The sequence below is a fragment of the Pelodiscus sinensis genome, chromosome 3 (assembly GCF_049634645.1).
Source record: "Pelodiscus sinensis isolate JC-2024 chromosome 3, ASM4963464v1, whole genome shotgun sequence".
Classification (NCBI taxonomy): Eukaryota; Metazoa; Chordata; order Testudines; family Trionychidae; genus Pelodiscus; species Pelodiscus sinensis.
This window is the reverse complement of record NC_134713.1, coordinates 19,092,227-19,113,340: the sequence shown is the minus strand read 5'-3', so window position 1 is coordinate 19,113,340 and position 21,114 is coordinate 19,092,227. Positions and strand designations below refer to the sequence as shown.

The window sequence follows — 21,114 nt, the reverse complement described above, 5'->3', positions numbered from 1 at the left end:
TCCTCATATTCATGGAGCCAGTTATTTCATCATAGAGGGCAATTAGTTTGGCCAGGCATGACTTGCCTTTGGTGAATCCATGTTGGATGTTCCTGATCACCTTCCTCTCCTCCAAGTGTTTCAAAACTGACTCCTTGGTGACCTGCTCCATGATTTTTCCTGGGACTGAGGGGAGACTGACTGGTCTATAATTCCCTGAATTCTCCTCCTTTCCCTTTTTGAAGATGAGCATCAGATTTGTCTTTTTCCAGTCATCTAGACCTCTCCTAGTTGCCAAAAGTTTTCAAAATAGCTCTCCCATCACATCAGCCAACTCTCTCAGCACCCTTGGATGCATTAGATCCAGCCCTATGGACTTGTGCATGTCCAGCTTTTCTAACTAGTCTTTAACCTGTCCTTTCACTACCGAGGGCTGCTCAGTGCAGTAGTTTTAGAACTGATTGTGCAAAGATCAAGGCAGAAGAAAGCATTGAGTAGCTCAACTTTTTCCACATCATCTGTCATTAGGTTGATTTCCCCATTCAGTAAGTCACACACTTTTCCTGACCCCTTCTTGTTGCAAACAGACCTGTAGAAACCCTTCACATTGCTTGCCAGCTGCAACTCCAGGTGTGCTTTGGCCTTCCTGGTTACACCCCTGACTGCTTGAGCAATGTTTTTATACTCTTCCCTAGTCATTAGTCATCTGTCCAAGTTTCCACTTCTTGTAAGCTTCCTTTTTGCGTTTAAACTCACCAAAGAGTTCTCTGTTAAGCCAAGCAGATCACCTGCCCTATTTGCTATTAGGGTTGCCAGATGGTTGAAACAAAAATACCGAACACCCTTTAAGAGTGAGTGCAGGGATAGGAACAGGGGAGCGATTGAGCACTAAGACCCTAGATCTTTTGGCGGGCAGCCATTTTGTGCCAGCAGCCTTGGGGAACCAGATAAGCATGGGGGCTGGGGTCAGGAGGCTGGGACTGTTGGGGGTCAGGGAGGGCTCAGGGGTGGGAGGGAGGAGGCCAGGCACTGAGTGTTTGTAGGGTTGCCAGGTGCCCAGCATTTTCTCCTCCTGGCTGGGGAAAAATTCAGAGAATACCAGACATCTCAGGTGTCAGGTATTCTCTGAATTTTTTTTACCGGACAGGAGGCAAAAATACTGGACTGTCCGGGTGAATACCGGACACCTGGCAACCCTATTTGCTATTTTTTCTGAACACTGGGACAGGGACTTGGCCCTAGGGCAGAGGTAAGGCTGGGGTCTTTGGGTTTGTGCACTTAGATCATTAGTAATCTTACCAGGCTAGCATGTGGAAGCCCTATCTGTGTCAGAAGAGCATGCCTAGCACTGCAGCTTGCTTGGCAACAGCCAGTAAAGTCACAGCACAGCCCAAATGTCAGGCAGACAGCTTCCACAGAGGTGCAGGGTGCGCACATGAGGGCCCATTGACTATTCTGCCTCAGGGCCCAGAATTGCTGTTGATGGGCCTGTAATAGACTGTTCTGTTCTCTTTTTAAGCTCCTCCTCCAGCAGATACAGGCTTTGCAGGTATGGTGGGATGGGGCTGTTTGAATTCAAAGTAACTCTAACATCTACCTATCCAGCACAGGGCTTTTGCACCCTGTCACACATGACCATTAGCTTTCCTTCACATTTATCCTATATGGCTCATCTGAAACTCATAGTGCAGAATGAAAGTAAGAGTTCAATATTGTTCTAACTGAACCAGGGTCATTTAGGTCACTTATTTCGGAAAGACTGTTTAAACGTGATATTCAGTTTCGGCAGACATTGGTGAAATCACTACTGCAATAACATGTCTATCACTAGTGCGTAAGCTTTACAATGGATGTTAGTAACTGGGAAGAGACTGAAAAAACCACACCTCGCAATGAGAAATTTAAGCAGTTCAGTGTATTTAGTCATAGGCAACAATCATAGTGTATAAAGAAATTACAACATGGCTGATGACAGTGAACTATCTTGGCTGAAAGTCCAAGACTGGAAATAAAAACACTAGTGAGAGAGAGAGAAATTAATAATTTGACCAGATTTCAAAGGAAAGTGATAAATTCATCATTACTCAAAGTTTTTAAACAGAGATAGGATATCTTTCTAAGGGTACGTCCAGACAGTGGTGCTATTTCAAGATAAGTCCAGTATCCTGAAATAGCGTTTTCCACATCTTAGCCACAAGACCATTATTTCTAAATATATTTGAAATAATGGGCTTGCTATTCAGATGTCCCAGGAAATCTTGTTCCATGAGGATTAAGGGACTAGTCAGAATAGTAGTCTATTTTGAAATTTGGCACTGTGCAGATAATAAGCTACGGAATTTGCATAGCTTATTTCAAGCTATGCGGCACTGTTTGGACATACACTAAGAAAGAGATGCTCTATTAATTCAATTACAAGTCACTGGGCTTTAGAGCAACCACTTAGGGTACATCTACACTACAGAGGAAGATTGAAGCTGCCACACAATTAGTTTAGCTGAAGTTGCATATCTTAATTTAACTTTGTCCTGTAGTGTAGATAGACCTATTGAGTAGAAGAATTCTCTCAACTACAGAATAATAGGTAGAATTGTATTATGCAGGAGGTTAGCAGACCTGAGTAGCTCCTTTTGGCCCTAAAAATCTATGAATGCATCTGCCATTATCATCATTATCAAGTTGTTTTTTTAAAGTATTGTTTTGGCTGTGGTATATATCTTGTATTTTTATTATAAATTAATAATGCTTACATTTCACAGAGGAAAACAAAAACAGAAAACGTTATGCATGTATAAGCAGCAGAATTAATGTGTCAGCATCAATCTGTGCTTTGGGAATTTTCTAACTTCCGAGTTGAAATTCCAGGCTAGGTATTCCACTAATTAATTATAGGATTTCTTGCATTTCAATTGTAATCGTTTTTAATCAAAATAAAATTATGAAGTTATTTTTCTTGGGGCACTTATAAGTTCCAGTTGGTAGAAGTTATAAATTTTCCTGTACATGTTTATATTAAAAGGCCCATTAGCCCTAACAGAGCTATTTGTAATTTAGCTATCCATAGCTGACTTGGCACATTTCTTGATATGGAAATATTCAACCTGTGGAGCTTGCAGTCTCCACTGGCTTCAGAAGAAAAAAAAAAGCATAAGTTCTTTGAACTGGAGGTGATACTTGTTGATCTTATATGCTCAGATGGTTTTCCAAATGAAATTGGGCATCCTTAAGTAAGTCGCCCCAAACAGATGCATTTCCCTACACAAACTCCAAAAAAAGAGCCCCACCCCCCACACAGGAATAATCTAAGGCTCATATCTGAAGCTGCTACATTTAAACATTCATAATTTCTAAACTACAGTGTCACTTTCTCTAAAATTTACAAATTTATCTTGTAAGCCTTTTGGATCCATAATTATTTTTTACCTGCCTGCACGATACTTAGCACAACAACAAATTCTCTCTTCCCTTTCTTCCCACTTAGAATATTTAAAGTATTTGCCCCCCCCCCCCCCAAAAAAACAAAACAAAACAAAACCCTCTGACACACAAAACTGTTCAGTTTTCAGCTACAAGGTTTTGGTTTTCAAATAAAAAATGCAATTTTAATAGAAAAACACTTCTCACAATTTTGTCAGAAACACAATTTTCTTCAAAAAAGTGGATAGAAAAATTTCAACCAGCCATGCCTACCACATGAAGGATACTATAACTGTAATATATAAGTAAGTAGACAGAAAAAATTAGCCCTACTGATCAGTGACATGCCAGAGAAAAAGAGTAAATCTTTCATTTGAAGCATGGCAGACTCAGATTGTGTTGGTCTGCCAAGAGAAGGGATGTCTATGGTATGTTTGGTCTCATTCTCCCCTGGGTATGTCTACACTAGGAAATAATTTCAAAATGGCTAAAATCAAAATAACTCCCAAAATAACAAAATGAAGTAGTGCGTCCACACTATTGGGGAGTATTGAAATAGCTCAGAATTATTTTGAAATAGCATGTCCACACTGATTGGATCCTGCTTCAGATTTAGAGCACCCAGAAGCCCTCTGGGTAGAGCACCAGGAGAGCAGACGCTTCCTGTGGCTGCTTCGTCAGGCAAGCTGAGACATGTGCTTTCAGGGACTCTCCTCTCTACAGCCACATCTTACACTCTACTCCTCCACTGCCTACCTCCTCGTAGGACACCAAACCAACGCAATGTGTGCTGGTTGCCCTTACAGATGCCACAGCACTGATAACATGGAGCTGGAGCTACTGCAAAGCAGTGCCAGGCTCACGAGCCTCGTGCTGTGCTTCATTGTGCAGTTCGTTCAGACTGATCACATGCTGCTACAGCAAGTGGAGAACCACTTCACCCAGGTCCTGGTGCTCCTGCTGCTGCAAATGCTCCTAAACCCCCAAGGACACCATCAAATGCCGCTTCTGGCAAAGGGAGACCAGTTCTGACTAGTGGGACCGCATCGTCATGCTGCGATGGGACAACCAGCAGTGGCTCCGGAACTTCCGCATGCACAAGGCCACCTTCCTGGAGCTCTGCACATGGTTCACCTCTGCCCCTGACAGGACACCCAACGGCATCCTGCCAACCTCTGCAGAAGTGTGTTGCAATTGCCCTGTGGAAGCTCGCCATGCCAGACTGCTTCTGCTCCGTCGGGAACCAGTTTGGTGTGGGGAAATCCACAGTCGGGGCCGTCCTCCTGCAGGTAGCCAAAGCCACTAGCAACATGGTGCTATGGAGGTTCATCACTCTGGGCAATGTCAACACCATCATCAATGGCTTTTCCTCCCACCCCCATGGGCTTCCCCAAATGTGGGGAGGGGGCATAGACGGCACTCACATCCCTGTCCTAGTCCCGACCACTGTGCCTTGGACTATATACACAAGAAGGGGTACTTTTTGATGGTGCTGCAGGCTGTGGTGGATCAGAAGGGCCTGTTCATGGATATCAAGGTTGCCTGGTCAGGGAAAGCACACGATGCCTGCATCTTCCAGAACTGCTGTCTGTTCCAGAAGATGCATGCCGGCACTTTTTTCCCCCAACCGCACCATCAGAGTTGGGGATGTGGACATGCCCATCTGCATCCTGGACAATGCAGCCTACCCCTTGCTCCCCTGGCTGATGAAGCCCTACACAGGCAGCCTGGACCCCACCAGACTGAGCAGGTGCCACATGGTCACAGAATGTGCACTTGGCCACTTGAAGAGGAGGTTCAGGAGTCTTCTCATCTGCCTGGACCTCAGTGACTGAAACATCCCCTTCATGGTGGTGGCTTGCTATGTTTTCCACAACCTATGCAAAAGCAAGGGGAAGACTTTCCCTCCTGGGTGTGGGGCAGAGGCTGAACAGCTGGCCGAGGAGGTGGCTGGTGGCCCACTCCATGCACGAGGCTATGCGCTGCATCACCAAGGTGAGGGAGAAGCACATGGCTTCATACTGGCTCAACAGGCGGTCCCAGATGGCTTTCCACTGCTCCCAGTCAGCCCAGTGCTCCTCCCGGTCAGCAGCCCGCTCCTGGCACTTGTCATCAAGCTCCCAAACGAGGGACTGGAGGCAGGCCACCTGCTCCTGCAGCAGGTCCTTGTGGGTTCTCTTCCTCCAGTGGATCCCACGGAATTGTGCCGACATGTGGGAGGTGGGGGATACTCCTAACTCGCAGCTGACCCAGCTGTGAAGATACAAGGTCAGTCATCCTAGGAGACACTGTGTATGAAGCCTAGTCCTAATCGCTGAGCCAACTCTGAAGGGCCTGGTTCAGCCAATGGCTATGTGCTTTGAGCAAGGCCATCTGTTGCCTAGACAACGGGTACTTTCCAGAGGAGGCACGGACAGACCAGCAGTGCATCGCTACAACCACGGCCCGGGAACACGCAGGCATTGGAAAGTGCTGGCCTGGTCAAGGGTCCATGTGTCTCTTCTAGACCAGGCTAGCGGCCATCCAGCCATAGGCATCGATCCTGAAGATTGGTCTTCTTGCTCCAGATCTCAATGAGGTCCAGAATCTCTGCATCAGTCCAGACTGGTGCTCACTTGAGTCCCTGGTCAGGGATAGCTGAGGGTGCTACAGAAGTGCTGGCAGCCGTTGGGAGCTCAGAGGGATGGTGCAGTGTGGCATGGGGCTGGCGAGGCTCTCCTTGGGCTACAAGCCCTTCTCCTGAAGCCTGCTGCTTTAAAAAATCCGCAGGAGAAGGGGAGCAGTGGAACTGGTAGTTGTGGCCAGAGCGCCCACAAGTGCAGCCAAGAGAGGCCTCTGGTGGCCAATTATTTTGTAATAGCAACAGCTGAGCATCCACACTAATGCGATTTAGAAATAATTTCAAAACAAGCATTATTCCTCATGGAAAGGATTTTGAAATAACGGGCTTGGTAGTGTGGACGCTCTGCTTGTTATTTCAAAATAAGGGACGTTATTTTGAAATATCTCCTTAGTGTAGACCAGGGCTCTGTGGACTGCATCTTTGAAACTTCTAAGAACTCTGCAGGGATGTAGGCACATCAGCTATTGTGTTCACAGAATTCCTGCTGTCTGTATACAGAAACTCAGAACACACACATACATACACACACTTCTCTCATGGTAGTTTTATATTTGCTCTTCATCTTAATCTAAAAATCAGAGACACAAGGTGGGTTGAAGAACTCACTTTTATTAGACCAACTTCTGTTGGTGAGAAGACGAGCTGCTGAGCTTACACGAGGAGGAGCTTGTGTAAGAAGTTGGGCCACTGAAATACAGTACTTCACCCACCTTGTCTCTCTAATACCCAGGGATCAGCACAGCTACAACACCATTGCATATCTAAAATCGAACTCATTAAGACTCACAAGTGTGCCATTGCTCATTGTGCATGGAAAAAAAACACAAGAATTCAAAATTGTAGGCATTTTCCATTGCAAAAGTTTTACCACAGTTGTTCCTGGAGCTAACAAGAACACCTACCTGGTCCAATGTTTATTACATGTGCTGCAGGACCAAAATACAATCTAAAAGCTAAGAGTAACCCACAGTAAGGACAGAATTAAAGTAAGTCCCTCTATGCAAGTTTCCAACCTCTATTTCTAATTATCTTGCTTTGGTTAATTTGTGTCAGAATTCATCTTGTTTATTTTGTGGTCAGTTTTCCACTTCAATCAACATTGCATGAATACCTCCTTTATGCAGCAAATTATCTAGTGATGGTGCATTATATTTTCAGACCAAAGCATTTATAATCATAATTTTACTCCTATTAAACCTGATACAGGTTGCTACATGATCCTTTCCTCCACATAACAAAAGTCCTAGTAACTGAACAGGGTTAGGAAGTTTCTAGGACAGCAGTTCTTTGTGATACTTCACACATTTTACCTACCTCTGTAAGTAATACCATAAGCACAGATTAAGTGTGCCCTAATGTGCAAGTATGTAAATGTCACCTGCTAGAAATGTCTTTATAGTCACATTTGTAGGCCAGCCTGGTTACTACTTCTGAAACAGGACAAAAGCAGGTGCCAATATTGACTGGCACATTATTCCAGTCTCCAGCTGTCTAAAAAAGGGAAGCACTGTTAGATCTCATTTGATAAGACAAGTTGTGTTGCAGTTGGCTAAAAACAAGGGGAGGGGAGGAATTAGGCTGTGCCACTCATTTGATTAAAAGTAAATAACAATGCCAATGAAAACCCAGCTCTCTTTCTATGGTTAATCATTGAGTACAATTTATCCTGAAATGATGTGTGAAATCTGGCAATTACTGTGCCTAGAGACAGCAGGCCTGGCCTCACGTATTTCATGTGACATAAAACGTGCAAAACTCCCCCATCCCTATCTGAACCTAAGCCCCACCTGTCAGTCCTGCAAAGTTGAAGCTGTGGCACTGAGATGGGTAAGTATATGCAGGGCTCTTAGTAGAGATAGGTAGAGCCCTGCAAATCTGCAGATATTCGCTTTATATTCGTGGGTACCTGCATCCATGGATGTGAATGTGGATCTCCATGGCTCTTTTTTGTGGATATGGATGCAGATGCGGATGCTAATTTTGTATCTAGAACCCTGCAAATTTGTGGCTATTCACTTTATATGCATAGGTATCCACATCCACAAGTGTGGATGAGAATATCTGTGACTTATTGTTGTAGATACAGATGGGGATACAGATACAATTTGTGTATCCAGCAAGGCTCTAGAGATATGTCCTATATGCCACCAAGGCAGAGGAATCAAATCTTGTTTTCGTGCATGCTTCTCTTTGGGTTCCTGTGCTATTCGGTGATCACTCTCGGTCTCCTTCCAATTTCATTCCCACTTCCCATGAGTGTTCACTACAGGACCCTCTTCTTACCCCTAGGCTTTTCTCTCTCCACATGACCCTACTGGCCCCTTACAGCCACCACCTCTCTCTGCAAATTTTCTCAAATCTCTTTCCACTACTGATTGTCCTTCAGGCAATGAAGTCCAGGTCCCAACTAGCAGATCAGTAACTGCCATGGACTTGATTTTGAAAAGGCTGCTTCTCTTTTCCATACCTTTCAGACTGGCAAAGTCATAGGCAATATGATCTTTGTTTCTGGGCTAGTAGGAGTCTTACTGTGCTCCCTCCCAAGCCTCAGGAAGGGCCAAGGCAGAGCATTCTGTTAGGTAATGCAGCTGATCAGTGGTGGAAAATTCCAGCCACTCCCTGTGAACATGTTGGATTGCAGAGGGCTCTTAAGTCTCGCAGACAAAAACATATCAAGATCCAATGCTGGAAATTCAAGATAGACAGATTAGACAAAAAATGCAAGCACCAATTGGTAATAGTGAGCATAATTATTTATTTGGACAACTTAGCAAGGGAGGCAGCGGAGTCCTCCTCACTAGAAGTCTTTACATCAGAGTGAGAGGGCTTTTTTAAAAGATATGCTTGTGCTCAAGCAGATGCCCTGGGTTTGTGCTTGACAGAACCCTTTACGTTCTCTGGCCTACATTATGAAGTAGGGCAGATTGAAAGATGAGAACGGTTCTTTCTTGCCTTAGACTCTGAGGCTGTGTCCAGACTCAGGGGTTTTTTCGAAAAAAAGTAGCCTTTTTTCGAAAAAACTTCACCTGCGTCTAGACTGCAGCCGCGTTCTTTCGAAATTAAATCGAAAGAATGCGGCTTTTCTTTCGACGGTGGTAAACCTAATTCCATGAGGAAGAACGCCTTCTTTCGAAAGTGCTCTTTCGAAAGAAGGCGTTCTTGAAAGCAAACAGGCTTTTTAGAAAGAGAGCATCCAGACTCACTGGGTGCTTTCTTTCGAAAAAGCGGCTTGCTTTTTCGAAATTCCGCGTGCAGTCTAGACGCTCTCTTTTGAAAGAGGCTTGCAGTCTAGACATAGCCTGAGAATGGATGAGTGGGAGCCTAGAGAGGGAAAATTGTTATGCATTGGAAAAATTAGAGAGATGGCCTGAGGAAAGGATGAAAAGGGACAGGGGGACCTGAGGAGGAGAAAAAAATGGAGGAAATGGTGGGCTGAAATCAAGCAAAAGAAGCCCCAAGGATAGATGAGATTTAATGGAGAAGGAAAAAGATAAAGTGATGTCTCCCCACCCCCCGTGTCTATGCTTGATGTGCAGGGGACATAAAAGCCACTTGTAACTGGTTGGGAGATGATTCCCCTAGCCTATTCAGTGCCTTTGCTATCTGTAGACTTCCCTAACCCATCTCTTCCCAAGCCCTATGTTAGCAGGAGTGCTGGGGGGAGGTGAAAGCAGTCAGGGGTGCAGGCAGCCCTGCAAACTGCTCCAATTACACCAGAGGAGCCAGTTCAGCCCCATACAAGAATCCTCTGAGTAAAAGTGGCCTAAAGGTGCCATCCATCTGCACCTGTGCATGCCACACTTTCCTGGCAGCACAGAGTGAGGAGGTCTGAAACAGGAAGAAGAGAGCCCTAGAGAACTGCTAAAAGGGTGTAAGATACAATTTAGCACAGTTTTCCCCCCTGACCTTTTTTGAATCATGCCCCATTTTAGTTTCCTTGTTTCTTTTTGGCGTGGGTTTGTTTGTTTTGCTTGGAGCCCTCCCATGTCCTGACAGAGTGCAAAAGTGCCATTTCTGATTTTGATTGGGTGGGGCAACTTTCAGTGGAGGCCTGGAGGCTATGGGATTTTTTTGTAGGTTAAAATTAAAATAAGTCTATTTAGGGACCACTTCTTGTGATTTTTTCTGTACCAGCAGAGCCCACCACCTGCAATCACCTACACATACCCTGGAACCAACAATGTCCCAACCATCATACTCACCCACACATCACTTGTCAGTGCTCCTCCATTCTCTATGCTTGTCCAAGACAGCTGGCTGCACCCCCCACGCCTCCCCAAACAAATATGAACATTATCATGTTCCTATTATGCCTCTGGCATTTAGGGCAGTGATGAAGCTCTTCCAAGCCTGTCTGTTTCTTGCAAGACTTTCAATGGTTCCTCAGCTGAGCCCCAGGTTTTTCAGCTCGACTTCCACAGCTCTTCACCATGTTCTCAGATGGCCTTGTTTTTGGATGCTTCCAGTATCCATCTTCTTGCTACTCTGGTGATGGAATCAGTTTTCATCTGAAGCACTTGGCCAATCCATCTCCAGTGCCTTCTAGCAATGCCTCTTGCCTGCACTGTGACAATAAATCTTGATTTAAGATTGTTCTGGGCCAAAAGATACAGAGCATTTTTCTGAGGTAGGTTGTATGGAATGAAGACAGTTTGGACTCATCATACTTTCTCATTCCCCAGCATTCTGCACCATGTTGAAATTACGCAGCTCTGATCAGTCTGAGGTTTGGTTTTGGTGTTGTATTTTGATGCTTTCCAGACTGTATTAAGCTCCTGAAGATGTTCCTGGCTTTATTGCTTTTGTTCCAGATGTTCTGGCTTGTTCCGCCCACCCTGGCTGATGGTGCTGCACAAGTATGTGAATGTTTCTACACTGGTGAAACGTAACCCTCTATCCATATGGGAGACAGTGAGGCAATATTAAAGGTCATGATATCTGTCTTACTGTGGTTGATTTGCAGTCTGATTTGCAAATCATTTTTTTTTTCTTGTATACGGTGTTGGGTGTGTTATAGGAGAGCAAAACCATCTGAGAAGGCAAGATCTTCAAGGGGTGAGAAGGGTGTACATTTAATGTCTCTTGCAATGTCTTCTGTTGTACACTGCATTACCCAGGCAATGGCAGTGTCAAAAAAGATTACAGACATGACACACTCCAATGTACTCCTGTTTTGACTTCAAAACTGAGCTCACTGCGATCAATGCATGTAAAGTTGAAATAGAAGTTTTTGATGATGTTGATTATATGGAGATGGATTCCATATAGCCACAAAATGTACACTGGCTAGTCCTATGAATGCTATCAAAAGTCTTTTCAAAATCTATGGGCAGAGATGGGGAGGAGTGGCAGCATAGAGAAGTACCTGCTGGCTTCAGGCTAGAGAGCTGAAGCTAACAGCCAGGGAGGATAGCAATGGACAAGCTTACTCATCGCTGTCTCCACACCCGACAGCTGGCCCCTGGGAATAGCAAGAGGGGCAGGTAAAGTGAGAGATGCTCCCTTGATCAAAATGCTCTCAGCAGAGAGGCTATAGGGAAGGGTTCTCCATCTCTCAGCCTGTGGACCATCCCTGGCTGCAGCAATTGTGCAATCTGGCCTGAAACTCTCAGCGGCGTGGGGGGGGCGGGTAGCAGTTCCCAAGCTCCTCCCCTTCCTGCCCCGAGACGCCCAGGAGGCCGTGGGAGTTACCAGCCCCCGAGCTCCACCCCTTCCTGCCATCATTCTGCCCTCTCCCCCATGGCACCTTATCCCCAAGATATGGCTTTAGGGATCACCAATGTGCTCTGCTTCCCCCATAGCTCCTGCCACCACAGGGAGTGTGTGTGGAAGAGCACATGCACTACCACTATGCATATCAGGTCCCCCAATCTGTCCCGGGGATCCCTGAAGCTGTAGCCTCAGGGACGGGGTTCCAAGAGGGGACAGTGCGGGGTCAGTGGTGGGAAGGGGTGGGATTGGGGCTAGTAATAGACATTTCCCCCACACACACCATGGCCTGCTCAATTGCTCTGGCTGGGGATAGTCTGTGGGCCAGGAGTTTCATACCCCTGTTGTAGGGGATTCCTGTTGAGAAAAGTTGGGTTTCCCTGCAGTTGGAAAGACTGGGTTGGCTGGCTTGGAAGAGGGAAAGAAGAGAACCAATAAGAAACCTAGATGTGATGGAAGACACCCAAGTGTGGTAGGGAAGGACTCCCACCAGCCTCTCTGCTGGGATTGCCCACTGGGAAGAGTGTGGGGGGGCGGGTCTAAGAACTGTAGACATTGCATGTGGAAGTGTTTGGGACTTTTGCTGGGGAGTATTTGACTCCTGTTTTGGCAATAAACAATGCTGATGTATGAGAGAATAAACTTGTATGGAGTTACTGGGGTTACCTTAGAGGGGAAACTCCGGTATGTGCCCTGCCATGGCTGTCTGAGGAGGCCATCATCAGGCAGTCACACCTTCTTGAACACCTTCCTGTTTTTTTCTCTGTATGCTATTCTAAAGGCAAGACAGTGTAAGTATGAACATCAGTATCCAAGAGTTCAAAAGAAAGAGCAAGCCAGCAACAAATTATGGGGGAGAAAGTACATTCTGTAGTAGTAAATAACTGAAGTGTTTATGACACAGAATGATAAGGCAAAAGGCACAACTCATATCAATGCACCCAGGCAATATCACTCTTTTGCTATTACTTGGCCAACACTAGTTGGTTCCAGTCCAGCATCCTCCCCTGAAATTCAAACTGTCAGAATAAATTAAATGAGAAATCTCAGTCGCCAGCTACAGAGTTCAAGAGTTAAAATATAAGTCTTAGCCTTACTATAGCTGTCAATGCAAAGGTGTCCTCAAGCTAATACACCTCTGTCCTTCATAGAGGACATTTACTTTGAAGGCCCAACATCGTGCTCCTCACTAAAGCAAAATTATCATTGGCTACTTTGGGGGATTTGTCTGCCTAGAGAAGTCAGGTTTGTGGACTTTGTCCTTTCTTTGTGCTCAATGAATGAACCGCCAGTTATTTTGTGGTAGACTCAATTACCTCAATCTGTTTAGTTCATGGGGTGACATGATTACAGTCTGTAAGAACCTGACCATGGGGAACAAACATTTAACAACTAGTTCTTGGGTCTAGCAGAGAAAGACATAACATGTTCCAATGGCAGGATACTGAAGCTAGACAAACTCACATTGGAAATAGGGTGTCAATTTTTAAACAGTAAGAAGAATAAAACATTGGAACACTTACCCACAGACGCATGGTAGATTCTGCTTCGGACGATGTTTAAATAAATATTGTATGTCTTTCTAAAAAGATATGAGTTCGGATTATTCTGGGGAAGTTCTATGGCCTGTGTTATACAAGAGGTCAGACTAGGTGATCGCAATCTGTGAATGTTCAGTACAAGTTGCAGCCCTTAAAATTCTGGATGGATCCAAAAGATACAAAGGCAAAATAAGGAAAAAAATGTTCCAAAGATTTTTCTGGACAACAGCCAGTCACCAGTGGAACTGGAGGAAACCCTATCATATGAGTCATTTAAAAAACAGGACCAGTCTGGACAAAGCACTGGAAAAATATACCATAAGGAACAATTTTGTATTGGCAGGGGAACAAACAAGTCTGATTTTGTAGGTCTTTTCCATCTCTATTTTCTATGGGCTTCATCTGCAACAGATCTTACAGGATCAGGCATATAGCATGTAAGATTGCTTTAAAGCGAAATTAATAGACGTTTTATCTAGAGCTACAATGGATTAGATCTACTATTTGATTTACTATTTGATTTCATTCATTATGTACCCAAACATCTCAAAGTTAATAAGATCACATCTGAAAGGCCTATGAGCAACCACCTCTGCTTTGTACTACATAGAGACTCAAGCCTCAATATCCACATCTAATATTCAGCAGTGAAAAGCCTGTTTTGATCGAGAGCTTGGGTTCAAGTTATTAGAGAGACAAGATTCAGCTGCGAAGCTCAGATCTGGATTCAGACTACTACAGAGTCTGTTCACATCCAGGAATTTGGTCTGTGAGGTTATCTAGTCAGAACATACTGGCAGCATGTGTGTTCAAAAGTAAAGTCATTCCGTAACTATGGGATGTGCTTAGCAACCCAGCCTAGAAGAAAAACAAATACACCAAAGGATGCGAGCTACAAACAGTGATACGAGGTTTTGGCAAAGGAGAAAGGTGAGAAAGATACTGAGTTATCTTCCTAATCATCATCAGATTAAGAGAAGGGGAGAGGAATTACTAAGCACAGTTCTAACTCTTCCCTCGCTTTGTAACTCATACTCAACTCTGTGCATGTAACCTTCACTGGAAAGGCACGTTTGGGCCTTTATATATAGGTATACTTAAAACAGCAGTATGCTAAATGGCTAGAGAAGGGGGACAAGGAGACAGGAGATCTAAGCTAGATTCCTGACTCTTAACAGTCACTGCATATACTTCAGAAGAGCCCCTTAGCCTCAGTATCCCAGTTTCCTCTTGTGAAGAAAGAGGGTAACAGCATTCACCTTGGCACAGCTCCTTTAGATTCTCAGCTAGAAGCACAAAATACTAGTGTTACAAAGGAGGGAAGGAGAGAGTTGCTGAGATGGTGCAAGTGGGTTTAAAGTCAGAGTAATGGGATGAAACTAATCAACGGGACATTTAGGCTGAATAGCAGGAAACACTAAATAATGAAGCCCATTAGACTGTGGAATAGATTCCCAGAGGGAAGTGCTGGCTGCCCCTTCCCTTGTCTCATTTCAAATAAGACTAGTCAAAGCACTAGAAAATAATACTGTGGGGAACAGTCGCGGGCTGTGCTTTGGGGAGCAGGAGGGAATGGGCCGGGTGACCTAACAGGTCTTTCCATCCCCAAATTCTATTAATTTATTATTGGCTGTTGCAGAATATGATGTAACCGGCAGCCTTCAGTGATTGGCAAACCAAAGGAAGGTCAGAAATAATTTTTTGGATGCCTTGAACCAAATGAATGTCCCAAGCGCTGACCACATTCATTCGGCATGTTTAGCCACCTGGCAGTCCCACTGCAGCCAACCTAAATATTTCATATGAATTTGAAATGAAATAGCAAACAACCATCATTCTCAGAAATGTTAATTTTTTCTAGGATTTCTTTTTGCAGACAATCTAAAAACAAGTGATCGAGCCGGGGCACTTGCTGAGGTAGTTCCAGATCCAGCAGATTCCAGTGAAAGCTGCGTGGCAACTGATGGCCTCCAACAGCAGTTCCACTATGCATTAACACGGGGGGATTCTTTTGTTGGAGTCTGCTACTATCTTAGGATTCCCCTAGAATGGCAGATTGCTCCTGATCTGATGCAGTGAGATGCATTACAAACCTAGCCTAATTTATTTCTAGCCAATTCCCTGTTTGTGGAGATATATCGGCCCAAGCTGCTCAGGTTTCTCACACTTTTCTGTCTGCGCCTCATTCAATGGACTCCTTTCAAATGAAACCAACAGACAAGAGCAGATGAATCATACCCACACACACCCTTACAAACCTCAGACTAGAATTTGCACCCCATAGGTTCCAATGGTTATTTACAGGACTAGGGCCCTTTTTCACCCCACTGTGGACCAACCAATGGGTGGCAATGGGATTCTCTGACATATTTATCCTGACTTTATGTCTCTCTCATCTATGCCTTCTAGACCTTGACTGCACCCTTCCCTGCTGGGAAGGGGTAAAATGAGATACTGCTGAACAAGAGTCCAACAGGAAATGTAGACTACTAAGTACTAAGGAAAGGGAGAGTGGATGGCTGAAGGAAGAGGTGGAATCAACTGATTTGGGGAAGTAGCAAAATGGATCACCCCAAGGGTTTGGTAGGAGGAATGAATGAACTGCAGGGTAGGGGAAGAAGAAGTGTTTTAATAGAAAACTGATGAAGCAAGTAGGAAATTACAGAAGTAAAAATCGGTGTCACATTCAGAAATGTATGTGATACAACTGATGGATCCTGCTGGACTACATGGAAGGGTGCCAACTTTGGAGTTTTATGCAAATGTTATGCAAGTTCTATGATAATTTTTACTTCAGTATTTTTAGTGGAGCTGATGTGGCCAAACCCTGAGGAACTGGGAAACCTGTGCTTCTGTCCCTGACTATCTGAACTACTTTTTCCCCCTCCCTATATACTGGGGAAGCCACAAGCCCCTAACATATTTTAGAGCATCCATGGAAATGCTCTAACTTAGAGAGAGCTACAGTAGCCCTCAGAAGCCTTTGTATCAGCTGAGAATAATCAGGAATACAACAACTCTCCAGCCATGCTGCCTCCCTCAGCCATGCCCACACCAGAGGGCATAGAGCTAGCATAACTGGGTCGACAAAGTCAACATCCTCTAGAGAAGTTGAGATCAATGGCCAGTATGGCCCCTTTACGCTCTTCAAGTAATAAAAGGGAACAAAGAGCAATGAAGAACCACCCATTCTATGAACTTTGCCTTGTTCCCACTAAATTTCAGATTTACATCTTTCTTCAAGTCGAAAAAAGATGGAGGCAGCGAAGAGAGCAGCTGTTTGCCCCCTTTCCAATGTTAGCTCCTTACCTGGCAAGGTGTCCATAATTTCATTTTCTTCACCCAGGGTTTTATTTGTCAGCCCAAACACACAACAGCAAACAGGTTTTAGAAAAGCTGGAGTAAATGATACTTTAACTCAATGTTTTTTTCACTGAGGAAATTAAACAGTGGCTGTGATTTCAGTGGCACATGCAGGAAGTGATGTGGGTTGAGAGATCAAATGGTCACTGGCACAGACAAAATTAATTATGTGCGCTGAGACCACTGAATCAGTAACAGCAGCAGCTACAGGCTAGAAAGAGCTGATTTGCACTGAAACATATAGGAAACACAGTGCGACACTGGCAATGAATAAAGAGAAAAGTTGCATTGTTTAGATGTGGGAACATGGTAGAACCACACGTGTCAGGATTAACCTGCACCTGCAGATTTATTTATTTTTTTCAAATTACTACTTGCTTATTAAAGAACTGGCCGAATGGTAATAGTTTACATGAAGTTATGCAGGGAGAGTTTGGATCCAGGCTTTTAGTTCTGTTCATTTTATAGAAAGGCCCACATGAAGGTTGGTTCCAGACCCAAAACCAGATCCAAACATCCCAAAATGCTGGGATCTGAGAACCAAAGATTCTGGGTTCTTCTCTCCATAGACAGACATGCTCTTTGGATGTCCACACTTGCAGTTCTGTGCTTAAACAGAGCTTCCAAAGAAGAATGAGAAACCTTTTATTGCAGGACAAATCTAGGATACGAGACTAAATGTGACTCCCTCTCTGTTCAAGAGTTCACAGTTAAGTGAGTTTTAAATGTATTGACCGATAAAAGGACAGAGGAAGAAGTGTTAAGTAGTTTGTATTCTCATTCTTTCTATATCTGAGCATGTGTCCCATCGACATTCTGATAGAAATCCTCCCATTCCCCCGTTCAATGTAATTCTCTCATTCATTCCGCACTATCCTGACGTCTGTTTTACATTTGATAATTACTTGCATACTATCTTTATGAAGATATATCTCTCTCTGACTCTTGTTTTCTGCGTATCAGGGGAGATAGCCCCTTTCTTTCTCTCCCGCTATTATGCCCCAAACAAACTGCATACCCACTGTGAGCCAGTTACTAGTGTCATGTGATCAGAGGCTGCCACCTAGTGCACCCAGATGTGTACTGGATCCAACACACATCTAGAGTATTAACCATACAGATCAGATTTATTAACCGTGGAAAATCTGATTTTTCTACTGAGTGTTTTTGCAGTGTGGCTGGAAAAGGAACACTCAGCCACTACCAGTATTTAACCTAGATGAAAACACCATACAAGCAAAAGAATGGAAGAAAGTGGGACTTGGGAAGCCGTAATAGAAGAGATACATTGGTGAACCTCAAAGATAGGGCCCTACCAAATTCATAGTCATGAGAAATATGGCATGGATCATGAAATCTGGTCTCCACCTATGAAGTCTGGGCTTTTGTGAGTTTTTATCCTATTCTATAACGATTTCCATAGGAGGAGACTAAATTGGAGGCCCTGACCCAAAAGAGAATTGCAGGGGACTTGCATAGCTAGAGAGGTGGTGTCACAGTATTGCCACCCTTACTTCTGTACTGCATTCAGAACCAGGTGGCCAGAGAGCCCAGCTCTGCAGGCGGCAGCACAGAAGTGTGGCAATACAATACCATGCCATCCTTACTTCTGCACTGCTGCTGGCAGCAGCTCTGCCTGTAGAACTGGTTTCCCAGGCAGCAGCCGCCACTCTCCAGCTACTCAGCTCTGAAGGCAGCGCAGAGCAGAGGAAGGGTAGCAGTACCACAACCCCCCCCCCCCCAGACACCACCACAAAATAACCTTGTAATGCCCTAGTATCTCTTTTTGGGGTCAGGATCCTTACAATCATTACACCATGACATTTCAGATTGAAGTAGTACAATCATGCAATGTCTGACCATGCAAATGACCAAAATGGACCATGAATTTGGTAAGACTCTAAAGACTCAAAACCTACTTTGCTTCATAGAAGAGCTAAGCTGCATGCATGCCATTCTCTGGCCATGATAAAGCAACCAGGAAGATTCTGCCACTTGGTCAGGAAACTGAATCAACAGTGTTTCTTTGGTCCTAGTCCCAATAGTCAGATACAGTACCCGGTAATCAATAACAGAACCATTCAGGGTTCTTGCAGACTTCTGAGCTTCCCTTTCCATTATTCAGTAGAGACTTAATTTCACTCTGGGTGGGAAGGAAACACTGCTTCACACAACATGCAGTGTTTCCTGGCATATTCATTTAGATAGAATAATTGGGCCAAAGGTGTAATAGAACCAAGTTATTGCCCAGCATCAAACAGTATTAAATAAGGTTTGGTGTACAGTACAGGGAACTCAGCTTGCTTAGCACCATGGCAAATACACTATGGCTATGTCTATATGGCAAGGCTATTCCACAAGAGGAAATGCAAATGGAGTGCTCATTTGCATATGTCACACTCGCAATTGCATTTCCTCTTCAGATTCCTTTTGCACAAGAGGTTTTTGTCAAAAAAAGAGCTGTGTAGACGGCTCCTTTTTGCACAAAAAAACCCTTTTGCGCAAGAGCCATTTTTCCTGAAAAAATTCTTCCTATTGAGAGAAAGAAAAGAAGCTAGTTGAAACAGGCCGGAGCTGTGGTTATTGCTTCTGCTGCCGCTAAAGTCAGATCTCATTTTATCTCATGCGGTATTTGGGATTCAGTTGGAGCTAGTTAAGGTGGCAATATTATCCCCGGCCTTCTCTTTGGCCCATCTGCTCAGACATCTCTCTGGATTAGGAGAGAAAGTTGTAGGTTCCATGAGATGTCAGGGTGGCAGCCTTGATGAAGAAGCTCACTCCAATAGCCTGTATCTGTACTTTCATTTTTTATCTCCTCCTCTAAAGGGAGTGAGAGATAGAATAGACCTTCCCCTTATTATGTGCCCACCAATTAGGCTTAATATTCAACATACCAATTCTGATCCATTAATTTCTGGTTCCACTTCTGGTTTTGTTATGCATGATTTCAACACAGTCATTGAGTTATATCACTAGGCCTTTTTGTTTACACTAATCCAGTGCATCTCCCTTTCATTCCTCCTCCCCCATCAACATTTGTTATTGTAGGTTATTGGATGATCTTTTACATACTATTTACAATTGAATTTACAATTAGATTAAATCTGTAGGGCCATTTATCATGACAGCCCATTGAGTTCTCTGCTCAAAGGCGGTGAATAAGTCATAGTTGCTTGACTGTATAAAGTGCAGGCCAATTACATGACCTATAACTGGAGTACTGGCAGCTACCATAATTAAAACAAAATTCCATGTTCCAGGTATGAACCAAATAATCTAGTCAAGGGTAAACTTTGGTTACCTGCATTTATCTCATTCAGATTTGGGGCTATGAAGTTTAAGTTAGTCTTCCCATTTTCACGCCATTTCAGTTAGGACTGATTCTACATACCACTATGGAATTGCCTAGGTGCATTATCAGAGATATTCTTTGCCTTGCTCTGAAGCCAAAGGTATGACCCGTTGCTGCAGATGAGACACTGGACTGGACAGACCAAAGGTCTATTCTGATTTGACAAATCCTGTTTATAAAACTAGAGAGCTATTTCCCTTTACCAGAGCAGAACCTCCTTCCTCAAACCAGCCACAACTGTCTTAATTCTTCCACATTCCATCCATATGTACAACCATTAAATCTGTTGTCTGACTACGCTGTATACATCCCATCTAAATGGATCATCATTGCCAAACAAATTCTGCTATTACACTTCTCTGCATTCCTCAAACACCAGGGCTGTGTCTAGACTGCATCCCTTTTTCGTAAAAGGGATGCAAATTAGACATATCGCAATTGCAAAAGAAGCGGGGATTTAAATCTCCCCCACTTCATTAGCATAAAAATGAGGGATTTTAAGAGGGATAAGGGTTCTTTCGGAAAAGGCTTTATTTTCCGAAAGATCCGCGTCTAGACTGGCACTTTTTTCCGGCAAAGCTCCAAGCCAGAAAAAAGCGGCAGCCATTTTTATGCTAATGAAGTGGGGGAGATTTAAATCCCCGCTTCATTTGCAATTGCGATATGTCTAATTTGCATCCCTTTTACGAAAAAGGGATGCAGTCTAGACACAGCCCAGAATTTTTTGTTGTATCGGTCCCTGCCCCTTAGCACTGGACTCTAGAGAGTTTTTTTACCCCCCCCCCAACTCCTCCATCAGTGATCTGGAATCTCTTAGCACTAGTCCTGACTAAGCTCCCTGATTCTTTTCAAGTCCCAGCTCAGCACTCATCTCTTCTTCCCTGCCATATAGCTCCTAATTCCTTCATGTAGAGAATAACATATTTTAAACCTGCTACCTCCCAGCTTTGGTCAACCACCTTTCCCAAAACCTGTGCTGCGCTATGCACCCACACACACAGTCTGCTTTTACACATCAGATAATAGATGTAATCCATCTAGAAATCAGGTGCACTTTCTTTAAACATTAAGTTAATTGGATCAAGGGATATGGTGGATTCATCATAAGAACATAAGAACGGCCATATTAA

The 21,114-nt window shown here is 44.1% G+C and overlaps 1 long non-coding RNA gene across 3 annotated transcripts in view; it reads right to left on the bottom strand.

Annotated features, from left to right (window-relative positions):
- The window catches only part of LOC112543789 (uncharacterized), a 58,177-nt gene that overhangs the window by 7,988 nt on the left and 29,075 nt on the right, over positions 1 to 21,114 (bottom strand). Inside the window, exons 1-2 of one of the 3 annotated variants that reach the window (XR_012902491.1) lie at positions 13,252 to 14,204; positions 12,395 to 12,503 (exon numbers count right to left, since the gene is read on the bottom strand). The exons of the other annotated variants lie outside the window; for them this stretch is intronic. This is a non-coding gene — a long non-coding RNA (uncharacterized LOC112543789). Of the gene's footprint in view, positions 1 to 12,394; positions 12,504 to 13,251; positions 14,205 to 21,114 lie in introns of those variants that run through there. 3 annotated transcript variants of the gene reach the window in all.